Here is a 19,849-nt window from a genome sequence, read left to right as displayed (position 1 = left end):
ACAATATGGTCTCTATCCCTAAGGAACTCCCAGAGCAGCCAAAGAAACAAGTACCGGCTCCACCTTTGATAAAAGGTAAACTCTGGTAAGTGATATAATCAAGGTATAAACAATGTGCTGTGCTATTATGGAGAAAGGAAAGGTCACAGGTGACTCACATACAAGCAGGAACTTTAATGAGAACCTACAGTATTCTCAGGCTATTCCCAGAGCTGTGGCGTTATAGAAGGTGCATCAAAGCCCCAGCTTCCTCTCTGATGTCGATTGACTGTTAGGTTGGAGTGACAAAGCTAATATACATTATAAAAAGCAGCAAACAATGTTCCATGTTAGACTGTGGGATACTAAAAGTATTGCAGCCTTCCAGAAGAGATAAAGACCCATAGAAGCTGGAGGAGTCAGGGAGGGCAGGAGGCCTCTGGGACAAGAGGAAGTACAGTGGTGGAAGTGACTTTGGGGCCAGAAGTTCGCCTGACCAAACCAAAAAGCGGGAGGAAGAGGCAGGACAGTAAGGATGAGTCCTCAGGCACTAGGGGAACTATACTGCACGTAGTAGCAAATCTCAGAGACAATGAAAGATTTGGGACAGACAAGGGACCTGATGTGTGTGATATTTAACAATTTGTAGGGTGGAGTAAAACAGGAAGGTGGTGGAGATGGGGTAGCTGCGAAGTAAGAAAATAGGGGTGAGAAGATTAGAGGTGATTCTTGACAGGGAAGTGTTGATGATCTGAACTAGGAAGCGCCTGTGGACACAGAGACTATTTCATCAGTATTTTATGAGACACGACTATGAGAAGTATTAATAAAAGGATAGATCTGCTGTTGTTGTTGTTTTGGTTTTTTCCAGGTTTCTAATTTTGTTTGTGTTTTTAAGGAAGAAGGAAAGTGGAAGAAAATTCTGATTAATTAATTGAACCAAGTGCCTTCAACAAAGGTTAAGTTGGGAGGCAAAACTGCTTTAAGGGAGAAGCAGTGGTTTAGATATGGTTTACTTGTGGTTAGATACGCTGATGTGCCTTCCCAGGTGACTCAGTGGTAAATAATCCACCTGCAGTGAAGGAGACACAGGTTTCATCCCTTGGTCAGGAAAGTCCCCTGGAGGAGGAAATGATAACCCATTCCAGTGGAGAATGCCATGGACAGAGGAGCCTAGTGGGCTACAGTTCATGGGGTCTCAAAGAGGTCCAACACAACTTAGCAACTAAACAAAACAAAACCAAAAAGATATGCTGTTATAGTGGGAGGGAATATCGGGTCACTCTCCTCCTCCAATCTCTCACCCCTTCCAATCCTAGGGACTCGTTGTCAAAAGACTTTTGTCAAGCCTAGCACCTATTATGACTGAGAATCAGATACTAAAAGGGCCAAAAAGGACCTTTCTTGGCAGTCCAGTGGTTAAGATTTCGCCTTCCAATGCAGGGTGTGCAGGTTCAAACCCTGGTCAGGGAGCTGGGATCCCACATGCTCATAGCCAAAACACCAAAACATAAAAAAGAAGCAACATTGTAACAAACTCAAGAAAGACCTTTTTTTTTTTTTTAAGTGCCAAATAAAAATGGTTGCTGGCCACCCAGTTCTACAAGGACTGAGTCAGCCACTGCAGTAGCTGACCTTCAACAGAGCCCAAAAGGAATTCAGGATGGAGCTCAGGAAGGAGGCACTCTATCCTCTGGGAAAACTGGCAAAATATCCTTCAGATTATTAGATATTTTCAAGAGAAAATTTTATGAACCCAAGTGCTTATATCTTTCCATACTTGGAAAGCACTGAAATCATGAACTAAGATATCTGTGCCCTCTACCAAGACGTGTGCCTGATTGCACATACCTACCCTGTTCTCCAAGATCACAGACACACTGACCTTCCTTACCTCTTTGCAGCAGTTCCTCAGAGCTGCCTGAGAGGCTGTCTCCTAGGCTGCAGTCCTCAGTAAGTCCCTAAATAAAACTGAAACCCAGGAATTCCCTGGTAGTCCAGTGGTTAGAACTCCTTACTTCTGCTGCAGGGGGCCCAAGTTTGATCCCTGGTTTTGTTGTTTGTTGTTCATTCGCTAAGTCATGTCTGACTCTTTGAAACCCCATGGATTGCAGCAAGCCAGGCTTCCCTGTCCTTCACCATCTCCTGGAGTTTGCTCAAATTTATGTCCACTGAGTCGGTGATGCCATCCAACCGTCTCATCCTCTGTTTCCTCCTTCTCCTCTTGCCCTCAGTCTTTCCCAGCATCAGGGAATGCAAGCCAAACCAAAAAAAAAAAAAAAAGAATAAAGTGTTTCTACAATATCACCAGGCCCTCCCAAAAGAGTAAGAAAGACTCATATAATCCTCAATGCAAGTCAAAGACCAGAGCTTTGCTAAAAAGAAAGTAGAGTATCTTTAGTATAGATTCAGACTGTGCTGACTTAACTAATTAATAATGGTAATAATGAAAGACCCAGAGAGATGGGCTGACTTAACAAGTCAAGCCGTATAGGAATCAGCAAGCTCACAGCTCTCACTGGTAGGAAGATTGAATTTAAAGAACTCAGGATTGGACTTGAAGAATCCAGAAACTAAAGACTTCACTGGCAGGTCAAGAGTAAAGGGAGAACCCTTGGGGACACTCCTGTAAGGATTCTAGTCTTGAGATACCTTCCCTTGCATAGTGAAAAGGAAAATCCAGGCTAGCTAGAACTTCAGTTTTTATCTCTCTTACGTTGTAATGCCCTTCTGAAATTGCCCTAACTTTCCAGTTAAGAACATCACAGGTCCTCTGCTGTATTTGTCCTGGGAAGTCTTAGGGAATCAAGAAACAAGAGGAAGGAGATGGATCTGCCCATCCCTATTCCCTCCTAACTCCTGGAAAGAGAGAGAGACAACCTTGGGTGGGTGCAAGGGGACAGGAGGCACAGACTATCTCTAGTGGCAGCAGAAAGAATCACACCCCAGGAGCAGCCTTAGAGGATATATCAAAGACAGTGGAAGAAGCACCTTTTGGCTTCCTTTTGTAAATTAGCAAAGGCTGCCCCCTAGAAGGGAAAGGAAAAGAAGAGGAAAGCACCATCCAGCTTTGGGAAGATGCTGAATTTGTGGTGACAAAACATTCAGGTAGGAAATATCTACTGTGGAGTTGTGAGATGTGAGACTAGACCTCGTGTACCCATATTTGGATCAAATACAAAAAAAAAAAAAAACCTGACTCATCAACATAAAGATGATATCAATATTTTTTAAATATATGTGAGTGAAGTAAGTGAAGTCGCTCAGTCGTGTCCGACTCTTTGCGACCCCATGGACTGTAGCCCACCAGGCTCCTCTGTCCATGGGATTTTCCAGGCAAGAATACTGGAGTGGGTTGCCATTTCCTTCTCCAGGGGATCTTCCCAACACAGGGATCAAACCAAAGTCTCCCACATTGCAGGCAGACGCTTTAACCTCTGAGCAAATACAAAATGCTAAACACTTCTAGGAGTGGCCTCTGCATGTTACAGCTTTTCATCCTCTTTTGCAACTAAGCCCGCTTGGCAGGCTCTCACTCATTTCTCGCTCTTCTTGGCGGTAATTTCATACTGCTACCACCAGGTGGAGGTGTCCCACTGCTCTTCACTTACTATCAAAGACAAGACATTTGGGGGTGGGGACAGGGGTCAGGTTCTTTGGTTCCATTAGTTATACAAATAAGCACTTGCCTTCACGCCCAAGAGCGAAAAGAATTTGGAGAGTGCGCGTAAAAGGTCAGGCAGTGGCTGCCTCTTCCTCTCTTTTTGTTTTCTTAGTCGTTCGGTTTCCATGGGGATCTGTGTTTAAGCAGCAACTCTGAATCCATTTACTGCCCCTCAAGGCTTGGGGCTGAGCCCAGAGACTGGCTGTGAAGAATAGCAGGCGCTGGAATGGGTGGAAAGGAGGAGATTTATTTGCTAATTTGGACAGCAAAAGATGAAGACAGGTATAGAAGAAGGAGTGATGGGGTGAACCTTGGAATGGGGTGCACAGAGGAATGTAAAAGGCAAATAATGTTTCAGTTCAAATAAAATTTGGGGACATTAAAATCTTTTCCAAAACTCTTCAATTGTCTTCTTACCATAGACTATTTCAGCCCCTTATAATACCAAGTCCTCTCCTACCCCTATCCAAAAATATCAGCAGACCTGTGTCAGAACCTGCCTGAGGTGCTTATGTGTCTTGTTCCAAAAGGACTCTGGAGCAAGAGAAGAGCACTTCAAGGAAAGACCATCCACTGTATTCCCCAGGTATGTTGTAGTGCCTGGCACATGGAAAGCTTTCAGTAAAATATTTGCTGAATGGATAAATAAATAAGTGAGTAATAAGAATAGGGCAGCTTTGGGAATTCCCTGGTGGTCCCAGTGGTTAGGACTCCATGCTCTCATTATCAAGGGCCTGGGTTCCATCTCTGGTCGGAGAACTAAAATCCAAGCCACAGGACAGCCAAAAAAAAAAAAAAAAAAATTTTTTTAATGTGATAGTTTTAGTTTTAATTAATTTTACTTACCTCTAGCTTCAGGGCAAACTAAAGACGAAGAAAAAATGTCTTTTTGTCAAAATTATGAGGATGTGAATGTGTTTATTCAAAGATCAGTTGTGGGGTGGGGGGTGCTATTTTCTGCTTAATCAGAAAAAAGGAAAGTGTCTTACTAATAGCCCCTGCTTCTAGGAGTATTTGCATTTCCGTCAGTTTGGGCTATTATTCAGAATCCATTCACAGATAGCAGTTGATCTACATATGAACAGCTCTCTACTTGGTTTTCTCTGCTAATCAAGTTTTCTTTCCTAATGGCTTACCTTCCAGCCCCACCTTTCCATCTCGCTTTCTCTCTCACTACCCTGTTTAATTACCACTCTCTATAATTATCTAATTTATTTACGCATTTTTATTGCTTGTCACCTCCCACAGGTGACAAGCTCCTTGCTGCTTTCCTCACAGAGCCTCCGAGTCTAAACTTTAGAGTCTAAGTGCTCAAGTCGTAACTTTTTAAAAAAAATTCCATTTTAGGTGAATTCTTCACAATTCTTTAATCTATTCACCCTCCTACCCTTCAATTGGAAGTGACCTTTCCTTCCTCTAAATGAGCACACATTTGATCTGCATTTCCTAGCACACTCACCACTTACTGTCTATGCAGGCCAGCATAATAATAATTGTAATCAAATGTAGTGATCTTGAAAGATTGGCCAGGCACTGGGCCAAATTCCTTGTTTTGTTAAACTTCTACCACAATCCTTTGAAACAGATACTATTAACCTCATTTTTATTTTATTTTGGTGCTGTTATATGGCTTGCAGAATCTTAGTTTCCCCAGCAGGGATTGAACCTGGTCTCTGGGCAGTGAAAGCTCTGAGTCCTAACCATTGGTGATTAGTCACCTAGTCGCTCAGTCGTGTCCGACTCTTTGTGACCCCATGGACTGCAGCCCACCAGGCTCCTCTGTCCACGGGGATTCTCCAGGCAAGAATACTGGAGTCTTGCCATACTCTCCTCCAGGGGGTCTTCGCAACCCAGAGATCAAACCCAGGTCTGTACATTCCAGGCAGATTAACCACTGGACTACCAAGGAATTCCCTTAACCTCATTTTTGTGTGAGGAAACTGAGGCTAAGAAGTTAAGTAAAATGCCCCAAATCATGCAGCTGATAAATGGTAAAGGCAATTTAAACCCAAAAAATCACTCTGGAATCCATATAGTCTTTGGAATACAGACTGTGTTATAAGTAAATGTGTAAGAGTTTCAGCTCCATAATTCACAGCTGCATGACCCTAGCAATTTACTAACCTCTCTAAACCTCAATTTTCTGGTTGGTAAAATGGGGATAATAATATCTACCTCACAAGATCACTGCAGGACAAAGCATCACATGACCTTGTCACAAAAAAGTGGCCCATAAAGAATAGCTGCTCATAATGCTCATAAAGTAAGCATTACCTGTTCACCTGTTTCGTCTCCCATACCAAGTTAACAATTCTTTCAGAAAGATGCTTTTATTCTCTTTGCATTTTGTGACATCTAGCACAGTGTTTTATATACATTAACTAAACACCATGAATATCTGTTTAATATTGGGATGGGAGAGCGAGGGAGAGATGAAGGAATGGATGAATTAATGGATAATTTATTGCTGGTGACAATCTAAGTCAAATCTCCTTTCTTCTTCCCCTAGAACTTTACACATCCTCTATGAAATTTCCTCACATTGTATTATATATATGTACATGTATACTGTATTTATATATATATATATATATTTTTTTTTTTTTTTTAATACCACACTTATAGATGATAGTTTACTGATCAGGGATTGAACCCAGGCCACAGCAGTGAAAGTGCCAAGTCCTACCCACCGGACCACCAGGGAATTGTCTGTTTTTAATTTTCTTGTTTAACATCTCCCCTCTTCTATGTTGAGAAGTATATATTTTTTTAACTCTACTTGCTCCCTAAATGCAGGTCTGGTGAGTGAAATATTAAATGAACTTGATAAATGTTTGCTGAGAGTATAACTAGTTAGGAGGACTCACTTGGTCCTTATGTCCCAAAAGAAAGAAAGGATTTCTGTGGCTTGGGTGGTCAACAAAAGAGTCCGAAATGCAGTACTTGGATGCAATCTCAAAAATGACAGAATAATCTCTGTTCGTTTCCAAGGCAAACCATTCAATATCACAGTAATCCAAGTCTATGCCCCAACCAGTAACGCTGAAGAAGCTGAAGTTGAATGGTTCTATGAAGACCTACAAGACCTTTTAGAACTAACACCCAAAAAAGATGTCCTTTTCATTATAGGGGACTGGAATGCAAAAGTAGGAAGTCAAGAAACACCTGGAGTAGCAGGCAAATTTGGTCTCGGAATACAGAATGAAGCAGGAAAAAGACTAATAGAGTTTTGCCAAGAAAATGCACTGGTCATAGCAAACACCCTCTTCCAACAACACAAGAGAAGACTCTACACATGGACATCACCAGATGGTCAACACCGAAATCAGATTGATTATATTCTCTGCAGCCAAAGGTAGAGAAGCTCTATACAGTGAACAAAAACAAGACCAGGAGCTGACTGTGGCTCAGATCATGAACTCCTTATTGCCAAATTCACACTGAAATTGAAGAAAGTAGGGAAAACCACTAGACCATTCAGGTATGGCCTAAATCAAATCCCTTATGATTATACAGTGGAAGTGAGAAATAGATTTAAGGGCCTAGATCTGATAGATAGAGTGCCTGATGAACTATGGAATGAGGTTCCTGACATTGTACAAGAGACAGGGATCAAGACCATCCCCATGGAAAAGAAATGCAAAACAGCAAAATGGCTGTCTGGGGAGGCCTTACAAATAGCTGTGAAAAGAAGAGAAGCTAAAAGCAAAGGAGAAAAGGTAAGATATAAACATCTGAATGCAGAGTTCCAAAGAATAGCAAGGAGAGAGAAGAAAGCCTTCCTCAGTGATCAATGCAAAGAAATAGAGGAAAACAACAGAATGGGAAAGACTAGAGATCTCTTCAAGAAAATTAGAGATACCAAGGGGACATTTCATGCAAAGATGGGCTCGATAAAGGACAGAAATGGTATGGACCTAACAGAAGCAGAAGATATTAAGAAGAGATGGCAAGAATACACAGAAGAACTGTACAAAAAAGATCTTCATGACCCAGATAATCACGATGGTGTGATCACTCACCTAGAGCCAGATATCCTGGAATGTGAAGTCAAGTGGGCCTTAGAAAGCATCACTATGAACAAAGCTAGTGGAGGTGACGGAATTCCAGTTGAGCTATTTCAAATCCTGGAAGATGATGCTATGAAAGTGCTGCACTCAATATGCCAGCAAATTTGGAAACCTCAGCAGTGGCCACAGGACTGGAAAAGGTCAGTTTTCATTCCAATCCCAAAGAAAGGCAATGCCAAAGAATGCTCAAACTACCGCATAATTGCACTCATCTCACATGCTAGTAAAGTAATGCTTCAAATTCTCCAAGCCAGGCTTCAGCAATATGTGAACCGTGAACTTCCTGATGTTCAAGCTGGTTTTAGAAAAGGCAGAGGAACCAGAGATCAAATTGCCAATATCCACTGGATCATGGAAAAAGCAAGAGAGTTCCAGAAAAACATCTATTTCTGCTTTATTGACTATGCCAAAGCCTTTGACTGTGTGGATCACAATAAACTGGAAAATTCTGAAAGAGATGGGAATACCAGACCACCTGACCCACCTCTTGAGAAACCTATATGCAGGTCAGGAAGCAACAGTTAGAACTGGACATGGAACAACAGACTGGTTCCAAACTGGAAAAGGAGGACGTCAAGGCTGTATATTGTCACCCTGCTTATTTAACTTCTATGCAGAGTACATCATGAGAAACACTGGGCTGGAAGAAGCACAAGCTGCAATCAAGATTGCCAGGAGAAATATCAATAACCTCAGATATGCAGATGACACCACCCTTATGGCAGAAAGTGAAGAGGAACTAAAAAGCCTCTAGATGAAAGTGAAAGAGGAGAGTGAAAAAGTTGGCTTAAAGCTCAACATTCAGAAAACGAAGATCATGGCATCTGGTCCCATCACTTCATGGCAGTTAGATGGGGAAACAGTGGAAACAGTGTCAGACTTTATTTTTTTGGGCTCCAAAATCATTGCAGATGGTGATTGCAGCCATGAAATTAAAAGACGCTTACTCCTTGGAAGGAAAGTTATGACCAACCTAGATAGCATATTCAAAAGCAGAGACATTACTTTGCTAACAAAGGTCCATCTAGTCAAGGCAATGGTTTTTCCAGTGGTCGTGTATGGATATGAGAGTTGGACTGTGAAGAAAGCTGAGCACTGAAGAATTGATGCTTTTGAACTGTGGTGTTGGAGAAGACTCTTGAGAGTCCCTTGGACTGCAAGGAGATCCAACCAGTCCATCCTAAAGGAGATCAGTCCTGGGTGTTCTTTGGAAGGAATAATGCTGGGGCTGAAACTCCAGTACTTTGGCCACCTCATGCAAAGAGTTGACTCATTGGAAAAGACCCTGATGCTGGGAGGGATTGGGGGCAGGAGAAGGGGACGACAGAGGATGAGATGGCTGGATGGCATCACTGACTCGATGGACGTGAGTTTGAGTGAAGTCCAGGGGTTGGTGATGGACAGGGAGGCCTGGAGTGCCGCAATTCGTGGGGTCGCAAAGAGTCGGACACGACTGAGTGACTGAACTGAACTGAACTGAACTGAATGTGATTTTATTGAGTTTATTTTCTAAGGTTATTTTCCAGTATCTTGTTGGGGGAGGGAATATTCCTTCTTCGATTTCAAGAAAAAAGTTAATAGTTGGGATTTCAAGCTGCGTGAATAAAGATGGACAGCTTAGAAATAGTGTGCATGGAAGGATGAGGAGATTTGTAGTATAAGGATGGGAGTAGGTGATGGAAAGTACAACTCCCCTTGAATAACAAGCTTGTTTCTCCCAATCCTCCTTTTCTACTCTCTCTTTTCTCTCAGACTTTCTTCTTTTGGAAATATACACATATCCTGGTGACATTTATCCTTTGACCAAAGGATGGAACCAGAGGTCACTGAACCAGATGGTGCAAAGAAAGATCTAAACCTCATGGAGTGGAATTGGGTCATTAAGTTTATCCTCCCTCATCTCCAATTCCTGCTCCAAATCCATTGATCCCCTCTCCTCGTCTTTGTATATGCATTTTAAAAGACATATACCTTTATACCTGTCTCTGTGTATATATCAGTTTAGTTTAGTCACTCAGTCGTGTCCGACTCTTTGCAACCCCAGGCTTCCCTGACATCACCAACTCCCGGAGTTTACTCAGACTCATGTCCACTGAGTTGATAATGCCATCCAACCATCTCATCTTCTGTCATCCGGTTCTCCTCCTGCCTTTAATGTTTCCCATCATCAGGGTCTTTTCCAATGAGTCAGTTCTTGGCATCAGGTGGCCAAGGAGCCAAGGTGGCCAACGAGCTTCAGCTTTAGCATCAGTCCTTCCAATGAATATTCAGGGCTGATTTCCTTTAAAATGGACTGGTTGGATCTCCTTGCAGTCCAAAGGACTCTCAAGAGTCTTCTCCAACACCACAGGTCAAAAGCATCAATTCTTCTGTGCTCAGCTTTCTTTATAGTCCAACTCTCACATCCAGCAGATCAGATCAGATCAGATCAGTCGCTCAGTCGTGTCCGACTCTTTGCGACCTCATGAATCGCAGCATGCCAGACCTCCCTGTCCATCACCAACTCCTGGAGTTCACTCAGACTCACGTCCATCGAGCCAGTGATGCCATCCAGCCATCTCATCCTCTGTCGTCCTCTTCTCCTCTTGCCCCCAATCCCTCCCAGCATCAGAGTCTTTTCCAATGAGTCAACTCTTCGCATGAGGTGGCCAAAGTACTGGAGTTTCAGCTTTAGCATCATTCCTTCCAAAGAAATCCCAGGGCTGATCTCCTTCAGAATGGACTGGTTGGATCTCCTTGCAGTCCAAGGGACTCTCAAGAGTCTTCTCCAACACCACAGTTCAAAAGCATCAATTCTTCGGCACTCAGCCTTCTTCACAGTCCAACTCTCACATCCATACACGACCACAAGAAAAACCATAGCCTTGACTAGACGAACCTTTGTTGGCAAAGTAACGTCTCTGCTTTTGAATATGCTATCTAGGTTGGTCATAACTTTCCTTCCAAGGAGTAAGCGTCTTTTAATTTCATGGCTGCAGTCACCATCTGCAGTGATTTGGGAGCCCAGAAAAATAAAGTCTGACACTGTTTCCACTGTTTCCCCATCTATTTCCCATGAAGTGATGGGACCAGATGCCAAGATCTTCGTTTTCTGAATGTTGAGCTTTAAGCCAACTTTTTCACTCTCCTCTTTCACTTTCATCAAGAGGCTTTTTAGTTCCTCTTCACTTTCTGCCATACGGGTGGTGTCATCTGCATATCTGAGGTTATTGATATTTCTCCCGGCAGTCTTGATTCCAGCTTGTGTTTCTTCCAGTCCAGTGTTTCTCATGATGTACTCTGCATAGAAGTTAAATAAGCAGGGTGACAATATACAGCCTTGACGTACTCCTTTTCCTATTTGGAACCAGTCTGTTGTTCCATGTCCAGTTCTAACTGTTGCTTCCTGACCTGCATACGAATTTCTCATGAGGCAGATCAGGTGGTCTGGTATTCCCATCTCTTTCAGAATTTTCCAGTTTATTGTGATCCACACAGTCAAAGGCTTTGGCATAGTCAATAAAGCAGAAATAGATGTTTTTCTGGAACTCTCTTGCTTTTTCCATGATCCAGCAGATGTTGGCAATTTGATCTCTGGTTCCTCTGCCTTTTCTATGACTACTATATATACCATAGCTTTGACTAGATGGACCTTTGTTGGCAAAGGAGTATGTACTGCTTTTTAACATGCTGTCTAGGTTGGTCATGGCTTTTCTTCCAAGGAGCAAGTGTCTTTTAAATTCATGGCTGCAGTTACCATCTACAGTAATTTTGGAGCCCCAAAAAATAAAGTCTGTCACTGTTTCCATTGTTTCCCCATCTATTTCCCATGAAGTGATGGGACCAGATGCCATGATCTTCGTTTTCTGAATGTTGGGTCTTAAGTCAACTTCTTCACTCTCCTCTTTCACTCTCATCAAGAGGCTCTTCAGTTCCTCTTTGCTTTCTGCCATAAGGGTGGTGTTATCTGCATATCTACCGGTATTGATATTTCTCCCGGCAATCTTGATTCTAGCTTGTGCTTCATTCAGCCAGGCATTTTTGCATGATGTACTCTGCATATACATTAAATAAGCAGGGTGACCATAAATATCCTTGACGTACTCCTTTCACAATTTGGAACCAGTCCATTGTTCCATGTCTGGTTCTAACTGTTGCTTCTTGACCTGCATACAGATTTCTCAGGAGGCGGGTAAAGTGGTTTGTTATTCCCATCTCTTTAAGAATTTTCCACAGTTTGTTGTGATCCACACAGTCAAAGGCTTTAGCACAGTCAATGAAACAGAAGTAGATATTTTAATGGAGTTCTCTTGCTTTTTTTGTGATCCAGTGGATGTTGGCAATTTGATCTCTGGTTCTTCTGCCTTTTCTTTTTTCCCAACGTTTCATATTTATTACTGGGTCTCAGACTGATAGTGAGGAAATAACATCATGAGTCAAGCATTACAGTAGTGATGTTCTCATTGTGATTTGGCTGCTTAAAAAAGTGGTCTTAACATGTGTGCCACATATGTTAAGACCACTTCTTATAGACCCAGCTTGCTTCTTATAGACCCAGCTTGGTTCTTCTCCAATGTCCTCTCTTGGAGTTGTACCTGATTTTATTGCCAGTTTTCATTCGAATCCATTGAAGAATGGGACGATTCTGCTTTTGTTTCTTGGCCAGGAATCGCTTGATCCTGAAAGTCTTGTGAGAAGACATGGTGAGGAGAGAACTCAACCGCACATAGGATGGCGGAGAAGAGAAAAGAGCTCTTCTGCCTTTTCTAAGTCCAGCTGTACAAGAAATGTACAACGGTCAAGAAATGTACAATGCACTTTAAGATGGAGAAAGAACAGAGAATCAAACAGTATACTATTATTAAATAATATAAGTACTATCTTATAATATAAGTAATCCAGTCTCATAAAAATGCTTGACTGCAAGGAGGCACAGAATTCTCCAAAATGTACACCATGAATATTTTTTTAAAGTCTAGTTGATTTACAATGTTGTGTTAGTTTCTGTTGTACAGCAAAATGATTCAGATATATATATACATAATATGTGCCTTTGTATTCTTTTCTATTATGGTTTATGAAAAGATATTAAATACAGTATCCTGTACTGTACAGTACAACATATTTGTTTATTTTATATATAGTAGTATGTATCTGCTAATCCTAGACTCCTAATTCATCCTTCCTCCACCCCCTTCCCCCTTTGATAATCTTAAATGTGTTCCCTTGTCTGTAAGTCTACTGCAGTTTTGTAAGTTCATTTGCATCATATTTTAGATTCCACATATAAACGGTATCATATATTTGTCATTCTCTTTCTGATATGATAATCTTAATATGATAATCTCTAGGCCCACCCATTTTGCTACAAATGGCATTATTTCATTCTTTTTTTGGCTGAATAATATTCCATTGTGTATATATACCACATCTTCTTTATCCATTCATGTGTTGATGGAAACTTAGGTTACTTACATGTCTTGGCTATTGTAAATAGTGTTTCTATAAACATTGGGGTGCATGTGTCTTTTCAAATTAGAGTTTTCATCTTTTTCCAAAATACACAAGCAGCTCATATAGTGAAGTGAAGTCCCTCCGGCGTGTCTGACTCTTTGCTACCCCGTGGAGTATAGCCCACCAGGCTCCTTTGTCCATGGGACTGTCCAGGCAAGAATACTGGAGTGGATTGCCATTTCCTTCTCCAGGAGATCTTCCTGACCCAGGGATCAAACCCAGGTTTCCTGCACTGCAGATGGATTCTTTACTGACTGAGCCACGAGGGAAGCCCATTTTCCATAGTAGCTGTACCAATTCACATTACCACCAACAGGATAGGAGTGTTCCCTTTTCTCCATACCTTTTCCAGCATTATTATTTGTAAACTTTTTAGTGATGGCCATTTTGACCAGAGATTCCTCATTGTAGTTTTGACTTGCTTTCATCTAATAATTAGCAATGTTGGGTATCTTTTCATGTGCCTGTTGGCCATCTGTATGACTTCTTTGGAGAAATGTCTAGGTCTTATCCGATTTATCAGCTGGGTTGTTTGGTTTTTATTACTGAGCTTTATGAGCTGTAGGCTTCCCTGGTAGCTCAGAGGTTAAAGCATCTGCCTGCAATGCGGGAGAGCTGGGTTCAATCCCTGGGTTGGGAAGATCCCCTGGAGAAGGAAATGGCAACCCACTCCAGTATTCTTGCCTGGAAAATCCCATGGACAAAGGAGCCTGGTGGGCTATACTCCACGGGATAGCAAAGAGTCAGACACGACTGAGGGACTTCACTTCACTATATGAGCTGTTTGTGTATTTTGGAAATTATGCGCTTGTCAGTCTTATCATTTGCAAATATTGTCTCCCATTCCAGAGGTTGTCTGTTTATTTTTCCTTATGGTTTCCTTTGCTGTGCAATAGCCTATAAATCGGATTAGGTCCCATTTCTTTATTTTCGCTTTTATTTCTATTGCCTTGGAAGACTGACTTAAGAACACATTGCTAAGATTTACGTACCAGAATGTTTCACCTATGTTCTCTTCTAGGTACACTATGTATCCTTAACTTCCATGTTTAAGCCAGTTGCTATTCACCTCAAACCTACAAGTCCAGTAAAGTCAATATTTACAGCAACTCTTCCAGTTCTTCACTTTGCTCTCTGTTAACTCATTTCCCATTGCAGCGCCTTTGGACTAACTGGTTGCCTTCAGGATCTTCAGCTCTTCCTGGTTCTCCTCGAGTATTCTGGCTTTGATTTGCCCCCTCAGCTCTCCTCACTTTGGACTATCTTCTGTATAAACTGGCTCGAATCAACTCCATGAGAACCATGTGTCCTGGCTCATTTCAAGGCCATAAAAGCAGTTCCAGGATAAATGAGGAACCACATCAGAAGTCCCTATGAATCTTGGGTGACTTATGGACTTACGGAATTATGGATGAGGGATAAAGCAGTGGCATAGTTTGGAACTGGAAATAATGTCTAAAACAAATAAAGACCTGTCACCAAAAGATTAAAGTCCAAGCCATTACAAAATAGCTGCATAATAATAAACTGGAAAACATTTGTTGTATTTTCTGTTGTGCAATAGGTACTTAGTGCAAACAGATATTTTAAAAAAAAATCTGTTGAATGAATGTGAATGAATAAGGGACGATATAAAGGATTTGCAATTAAAATATGATTAGGAATCAATTCGACATAATCAACACTTTTTTTAATACTAGAATTAGTCACTGGGGGATCCCATTCCTGGGAATAATCTCCAGTGTGGGAAATAGATTATTATTTAATTGAATAGCTTAGGGTATGAAGTTATCAGAATGAAATTGGCTTCTAAAATACGTTGGTACCCACAAGGAAAAAAGTTCATAAATTCTAGAGAAGATGGAGAAATTAAGAGCTATCTTTTCAAGTTTTACTTCTGCTTGGGTTCTCATTCTTGCCTCTAGCCATTTATTCTTTACGTAGTGCAAAGGGCAATTCCTTGAGATAAGATCTGGTTTTGGAGAATCTTTTGAAAAGTCTTTCTCTTGGTCTTAGTTTCTTTATCTGAAAAGCAAGAGATTTGGAAATGATCCCTATGGCCCCATCTAGCTCCAAAGTCCTTGAGAACCCACTTGTTCTTAAAGTTGCCTTCTGAAGGCTCTGACCATGTTTCCATGATAGCTGTCAGTTATTCACATTTTCGGACATAATTTCAATCCCTTTTTTCCTATCCCTCCAAAGATTTTCATCTGTGACTCTTTCTTTCCCAGCACTCTGAATTGTTCCTTCCCATGGCTTGGTTTGTTTGCCTTTGTCATCATTCTCCCCACCCCACCTTTGCCCCTCACTGTTTGTATCTCATTTGTTGATTTGTTGATTTTCTTTAAAACAACTAACCTTAGGCTCTCTGGAACTTTAGCAAATTGTTCCTATAATTTTTTCCTTCAAAACACAGGCACATATCCTACCCACCAACCCCGACCCTAGGCTTCTCCCCCTGCCTGCTAGGCTCATGCCTTTCCCCCACAACCTCCTGCTCCTGTACCACAACCTTGACCTCTTCACAAACTCCATTTCCCCTTTATTTAACAAGAGTAATATTGAGAAACCAAGGAAAGCAAAAAGAATAACTTCTCTCCTTTCTCTTATGAATGTTTAAATCCCTGCCATCTTTTGCCAAATGAACTCCGAAAAGAAACCCCAGACAGGACTCAAACTGAATGACCTCCTTGATCCTCACTCCCTCCCTCTGCCCCTAAAACACCATGGCAACTGTCACCTGAAAGAGGCCGCGCAGAAATCATCTGATAAGACCAGGGATCGCTTGCCAGTGCTTTCTTATTTTATAAAGTTCTGCAAAGGGCACTCTTCCCTTACTTTTCATTGCCTTACTCCCTAATGAAAGACCACTGGAACATGTGGTAATATATGTAATTAAAAGAATCATAATTTGTAGATATTTACTGGTGGGTCTTCAAATTTTCCTTGCAAGTTGAAAGTTCAAGTCATACTACAGGTCTGCACCCAGAAAGTGAGGCCTATAACAGACAGAAATCAGGGGGATGGCAATAAATGGTCACACTGTGGTGAAAAACACGGGCTGTCAAGTCAGGTATTGCTTGGGCAAATTTCACTCTGTCACTTATCAGCTATCAGACCTTGAACAAGAAAGTTACTTTGTCTCTTGTGCCTCAGTTTCTTTACTGCAAAATAGGGTGTTCTGCTTGCCTAAAATGGGGATTATATAATACTCCCTCGCAAAGTTATTTAAAGGATTAAAGGAGTGTGATACAATCAAAGGGTGTGATACTGCAGACTGCACCTTAGCTATGATTAGCTATTGTTACGGCTATCATAGAAAGGATACGTGTCATATCATAGAACGGTTTCTAGATTCCTAGTTTTGTTCTCTTGCAATTAAAATCAAATTCCTCATGGGATTCCAACTCCTAGGAAGGTACAGGAAGTGCTTCCACAATGCCTCCTCTTCTACAAACTAGAAAAAGAGGAATGCTAACAGCAGAGTATTGTCCTGAGAGAAGAGGCCTTGAATGAAATGCCAAAGAATTTCCTGGACCCCCATTCGACTGAGGTTGTATTTTTAGAGCAAAAGCCACTCTGAGTTTAGAAACGCTTTTCAGAGACTTCAAAGTGTATTACTCTCAACCACATCAACAAACATTTGGCCAACAGTAGTACACACATTTGGGAGGCATCTTGTTTACTGGGACCACAGACTGGACTCACTTCATGTGTACATGGATTGCCTTGTAATCCCCTAGGTATCTACAACCTGGTTTCAAAAGCAACAGTCAAGCTCAACTGTCTCAAACTGCAAAAGAATCATTTAAGAGTTATTTTTAAATCTTAGGCTTCAGACTCAGAGACTGATTAAGGAGATCAGGGATAGAGGCTAGGAATGTGAATTCTCCATAAATTCCCCATGTGATTACCTGTGATTACAGTGAACCCAGAGGAGTTACAGAGCTCTGGGAATTAGCATCCCTGACTGGGCCCTCTTCTTTCTCTTCCTCAGAGGATCTCATTCCAATCACCTTCTCTTTGTTTCTCACAGTTTTGGGCTTCTTTGACTGCACTATTGTGCTGATATCACAAAACAACGTGCAGGAAAATCTCTGAGAGTCAAACATAATTACTGGCTTGAGCAGTAACATTCAAGTATACTTCAATTTTTTCCAAAAGCAACAACATATCTTTGCTTTTTAAGGACATATTTTTTGATAATAAGAGTACCCTAACATCCATTTAAACTAATTCAGAGGCAACCTGTGCTCACAAAGGAAGGATGCAGTGTCCTGCTTGAAAAGTAGGAGTCCTGAGCAAAGTCCTGCTTTGGCCCCATGATGTAAACACCCAACAGTATTTTATCCCTTAAGAGAGGAAAAATTTTAAGTCAATAGGGAAGCCAAAATAGAAAATATTGGTAAAATTAGCAAATATCATAAAAAGGAACCACAAAGCCAGAATAAAGAGTCCATCTTCACCACCAACTACTTCCTGCCCAAAATATCCTCCCACTCCGCCCCCCACCCCCAGAGCCTCTCAGGTTTCCACACAGGGGAAGGAACTGGGGGTAGGGTGCTAGGGTAAGTCCTTTTTTCCCATCCTTCATTATCTTCAATGCCGAGTGTGCCTCTTGAGCTTTTTGGGAACTTAAATGCTTAGTTTACAAGGTCAAATGACTATGGAACATTTTCCAAAAATTAAATCACCAATTACAGAAGGAAACGTGCTGTTTTCATATTCTCTTCTTCTACTAAATTTCTCTCAATCTCTCTCTCATTTCTCTCTCCTTTCATTCTCTTGCTCTTTCTCTCCCTCCCTTCTTTTCTCCCTCTCCCTCCCTCTCTCTCCTCCCCCTCCCTTCTCCACTTCACCACACACAGAAACCCCTTTTCAAAGGGGCTTTTTTCCAACTCAGTGAAGTAAAGTCTTTGCCCCTTTGTGGGGAAGGCTCATTAACATTCCCACAGCAGCATCTCTTCAAGGATTTTACTTTTGTAACTCTGTGGGGAGGTCAAGAGGCCACAGTGGAGAGGTAAAAGGAAAAAATGGTAAATGGGGGAGGGCGGAAGAAAGGAGAGGAGGGGAAAGAGCCCTTCCTTTCACAATAAGGACAGCAAGAAAGAGGGTGGACCAAAGTAGGGAAAGACCAGACAGACAAGACTCAGGAAAGACATGAATACTGGGCCCCCAGATGTGCCCTTGGAGATCTCCAGACTCCTAAGGAAAGCAGAATGCTATGTTCCTTCTCTCATTTCTTTTCCTCAAAGAGGAAGTACCTGATGGAAACAATGGAATTATAGCGTGACAAAACCCAGTCTATTCCACTGAGAAATTAGAACTTTTCTGGCTTCTGTGTTCCCATTTCCTCCACAATAACCTAGTGATGAGTGCACCTGTCTACCACAAGGAGGTTAACAGGATGAATAAGACAATGTTAGCAAGAGTTCTGAGGACTGCCCATGAGGGAGCCACTCAAGGTCCTGACCCCAAAAATCTGGGAAAATAATGGAGACTCCATGAACTCCAAAGCAAAGATCAGAGTACTCCCCAAATCTCTTTAGATGGGGGTAACTGCCTCTTTTATCACCAGCAACCCCCCTACCATCTGTCTTTCTCTCTCCCTTTCTTACTACTGCCAAACTAAGTTGCACTTGTGTAAGGGAAGAAATGAAGGAAACTCCAAGTGTGCACCCAACACTTTGTGAGCTTTGCTTTTCTCTGAAGACACAGCCATCAGATTTACATCACTCAACTCCAAAGGGCAAAATAATTCCCACTTTGCTAACAGATGGTGTTTCTGACGCTTTCTTCTCTTAGCCAGTAGAGTAAAAGATAAATAAGTTTAAACGAGAGGACCTAGGCATTATAGCTAGAAGATAGGGCATATCTGGATAGTCTATGTAAAGTGGTAACATTAGCACCGAAAATTCAGGGAGGAGCAGCAACGTCAGAAGTTAAAGAACAATAAATCAATCACCCTTAAATGTGCAATCTGAACAGGAGAGCCTCGGTTGGCTCATTGGCAATGATGGTTTTTTGTTATCGTTGTTTGGCCATATCACATCTTAGTTTCTTGACCAGGGATCAAACCCACATCCCCTGCATTGAATGTGCAGAGTCTTAAACCACTGGACCACTGGGCAAGTACATCAAATGATATGTTCTTAAAGATCAAATTTAATATCCACAAAGAAATTCTTTCCACAGAATCCTTGACAACTGTTTCAGTCTCTATGAGAACATGTCACAAAGAGCTCACAAATTTACAGGAGAATCCATCACACTTTATAAAGTTCCTTTATACTGAGGTGAAGGTGCCTCCTTGTAACTTCTGTTCTGGTAGTGCGTGAATGCTCAGTCATTTCAGTCGTGCCAGACTCTTTGTGACCCCATGGACTGTAGCCCACCAGGCTCCTCTGTCCACAGAATTATCCTGGTAAGAATATTGGAGCATGTTGCCATTTCCTTTTCCAGGGGATCTTCCTGACACAGAGATCCTACCTGTGTCTCCTGCATTGGCAGGCGGGTTCTTTACCACTTGAGCCACCAGGGAAGCCAATGTCTCCTCTGGAGTACCACAGAACTCTTCTGTGTGATATTCTCAAAGGTGGCATCCCTTCAACTCTGGGAGCTGGAAAGAAGTAGGAGACACAGA

General features: G+C 41.8%; 1 pseudogene across 1 annotated transcript; it reads right to left on the bottom strand.

Moving 5' to 3' along the window:
- Nucleotides 1-11,957: 11,957 nt before the first annotated feature.
- LOC147365022 (large ribosomal subunit protein eL39 pseudogene) lies at nucleotides 11,958-12,439 on the bottom strand (annotated as a pseudogene). The gene has a single exon (XR_015135110.1). The product of XR_015135110.1 is annotated as a large ribosomal subunit protein eL39 pseudogene (transcript).
- Between the last annotated feature and the right edge of the window lie 7,410 nt (nucleotides 12,440-19,849).

This window comes from Bos grunniens, chromosome 10, assembly GCF_055505025.1.
Source record: "Bos grunniens cultivar Pamir isolate PY7600 chromosome 10, Bosgru_T2T1.0, whole genome shotgun sequence".
NCBI lineage: Eukaryota > Metazoa > Chordata > Mammalia > Artiodactyla > Bovidae > Bos > Bos grunniens.
The sequence above is the reverse complement of the archived record's forward strand: the minus strand, read 5'-3'. Positions and strand labels throughout refer to the sequence as shown.